This window comes from Alligator sinensis, unplaced genomic scaffold, assembly GCF_000455745.1.
Source record: "Alligator sinensis unplaced genomic scaffold, ASM45574v1 scaffold274_1, whole genome shotgun sequence".
NCBI lineage: Eukaryota > Metazoa > Chordata > Crocodylia > Alligatoridae > Alligator > Alligator sinensis.
In genome coordinates, this window is record NW_005842124.1 from 956,717 (window position 1) to 959,858 (window position 3,142).

Sequence of the window (3,142 nt, forward strand, 5' to 3'; positions counted from 1 at the left end):
CTTAGGGATGTGCGGGTAGGTGCGCGGCGCGGCGCGGCTGGAGGAAGGGGTGTCGGGGCCCTGGCTCGCTGCGCACGCCCCGCAGGGAGGGGAGCCGGGGCCGCACGGATTCGCTGCTGTCCCTTCCCCGGGGCCGCCCCGCTCCGCGGGAGGGTCGTGCCCGGCTGCTCCGGCGGCTTGTTCTACAGGAGCCTCCTGAGATGGGAGCTGCTGCCCTCAGTCCGGAGTGTGGAGCCCTCCCCCGTGTCCCGCTGCTCCGAGTCGTCCGTGTAATCGCTGAGGTTTTGTTTTCGGTCTGTTTCGGTTTTTAACGTGGGGCCTCTCGCTGCCTCCTCGGAGCGCTTCAGACCCACGGACCGAGTGCTCACGGCTCTGAGACGGGAGCCCGTGCCCGGTGGTGCTAGGGACAGCTGGACTGTGGTGTGGCCACTGGCAAGCAAAGAAGCTGTGGGCGGGGTGGAGGATGACCCCAGAAGCCTGGTCTGGCCTTACTTGCAGGGTCTGCTCCTTGCACCTCGCTGTGATGCTTTCTGAAACTGCCTCTTTTTCCCCTTTATCCTCCCAAATATCACTCAGAAAGGTGGTTGTAATTTTTTAAATAGGAGATAAATGTGTCTTATTTTTTAATACATGGTAACTCTGAATTGATCGGAGAGAGCATTCATATTTTCTTCAAATAATCTGTCGTTGGATCAAACTGACAGCAAGTTGAAGGTAACAGGTAATTATTTGGAGGATGAAGGCTTGAGAAAATGGGGTTTAGAAAGTATACTGCCTCATATCTTTAAGTGCAAAAGCTGAGATTGACACGAATAATGGTACAAACCATATTCTACCATGGGATGTGAGCAGAGAGCCTTGGTTGATGTGGGGGACTGATTCTGGGCAGGAGCTGAATTAAGTCGGCATAGCCTGAGGGGGGGGAAGGGTAAAAATAGGGACTTTTTACCATCTTTAATTTTCCCTCAGCCTGAGGAAGGGCATGTGTGCCCAAAAAGCTTGCAGAAAAAAGGTTTTTTTTGTGACTTCTTAGTTGGTCTAATAAAAGGTCTAAGAGGATAGCAGGTATCCTCTCTGAACCAAGAGTTCTAGAGTTTCGCGTTATTTTTTGTTTCAGACCAACACAGCTACCAAAAATACATCCCTGAAAAAGTGACAAGTGGCATTTTTTTCCCTAGAAAGTTTGGTTTCTGTAGTCATGGATTATCCAGTGCCCTTTTCTCTCTTCCTCTTTCCACCGCTCTGCTCGGGCCACAGTTTGGGAAATCCTCCATATCTGAGAGTGCGCAGAAGCATATTTTAATTTTAAGCTGCAATCGGAGTAACCTCTAGAACTATAGTGGCTTGTCAGCTGCTAAATCTCCTTATGGAGCTGTCCAACATCCATGAAGAAGAACTGAGTCTGTGATTTGGCTCTACACACATTCCCCATATCTGTGACCTCTTAGTCATGTTCCTGTCACAGTCTGATGCCAAAACTACAAGGAAGAGTAACAAAAGACTATTATACGTACTGGTGCAGCACTAAGCACCTTAACACAGAGCTGACATACAGGGCTGCAGTGGAAGCCAAAATCAGGGCTATTCTGTTTATATGAAGTTTTTAGCTTAAAAATTGTGACCAGCCTAGCTGCACTAGCATAGACTTGGTATTCGTGGTGTTGACACTGGGTTGTATAAACCAGAATTCAAAATGACTGGTTGGTAAAACTGCTAGCAGCTAGTTTGTGTTAGCAGTGTCACCAAAGGAGCTATACTACTGGTGGGAGGTTTTTCTTTTTAAAGCTCAGTGTTGACAGAATTTTGCTATATTCAGTCTTTTTGCCTTTGTCCCAGTGATTGGGATATTTATAAAGTTAACCCACTCCATTAAATTTTCCAGGCTGTACCAAAAATTAAAATGTTTCTGAGTAACTGAAGCTATAAGCCTGAGTTTTAGATTTCTAGGAGTCAAATCTGACAGAAGGTGCTCAGCCTGAAACCTTTTTATAAATAAGGGCTTACTGGTAAAAAAAAAAAAAAAAAAAAAAAAAATCCATTACACATTTTTAATTGCATATAGCATCTTCCATAAAAGTTATTATAGACTACTTTATGAAGTTGAAAGTGTGGTTAGCACTGTATGAGGCACAAGGTGCCTGCCTTTCACTCTTTTATTCTTTAAATAATTTAACTGGAGTGTGGCAGTGCACCTTTGGGTGCCTGGCACTTTAAGGACAGAGTCGGGCAGCAGCCAGGTGCCTGATGAAGGCAGCCATTTTGAGCACGAGGCTTATAAAGGCTGCAGTTTGCTGCTTCCAGCCCAGACAAAAACATCGCCTGGCTGAGCTGCATGGAACATCTAGCAGGTAGGAGCAGGAGGCTCTTGGTCCTGGGCATAACCTAAAAAAACTGCACCCTGCCAGGGAAGGATGGCCTGGTGGGGCTCCTAGTGGTGTGGGGGCCCCCAAGAAAAGCCAGGCCAGTTACGTCCCTGGTGAAAGGTGAGGAGGGGCACCCTTAACCCCAGCCCTCATCTTTGGGTGGGTTTTGGAGGCAGTTGTGGGGTCAGGCATGGCAAGTGCAGTGCCACCTGAGCCTATGGGGGTGGTAGACCCCGAGGCCCTGAAGGAGGGTGGCACAGAGTAGGGCTGTAGGCCTGAAGGACTGTGCACGAAGGGCGCGTTGAGTAGGGCCAAACAGGTAGTAGGCCTGAAGGACAGTTCCAGGGGCACGTTGAATAGGGCTGAACTGGGAGTAGGCCTGAAGGGTAGTGCAAGGGCCAGCCTATTGAGTAGTCAAGTGTAAGGATGTAGTTGAGTGCGAGGAGGATGAGAAGTCCCCCGGGTGGGGTGTGGTGTAGAGGCCCTAGAGTGGGCACAGTCAGAACCCCAGGAGTGGGGAGTAGGCTAAGGTATGTCTTCAGATGCCTGAGGCTGTAGTTGGGTGAGAGGCTGAGTTGGGGGCTCAACCAGAGAGTTAGGGGCGAGTCCTGACTCCGGTAAGTCCTTCGCTGCAAGGAGGTCGAGTTGTGGGTCAAAAGAAAGACCTAAAGGTTAAGCACAATGACCTGCTGCTCCAGGGTCCCACAGGGACTCTGTGAGACCCTGGAGCAGCAGTCGTGGTGTAGGTTATTGTCACGGCGGGGTCCTGCAGGAGGGCC

At 49.6% G+C, this 3,142-nt stretch overlaps 1 long non-coding RNA gene across 2 annotated transcripts in view; it reads left to right on the forward strand.

Annotated features, from left to right (window-relative positions):
• LOC106722263 overlaps positions 1-3,142 on the forward strand; it is a 34,801-nt gene continuing 31,659 nt past the window's right edge. For both annotated transcript variants that reach the window (XR_003094371.1, XR_003094372.1), the window contains exon 1: positions 1-15. This is a non-coding gene — a long non-coding RNA (uncharacterized LOC106722263). The remainder of the gene's footprint in view (positions 16-3,142) is intronic.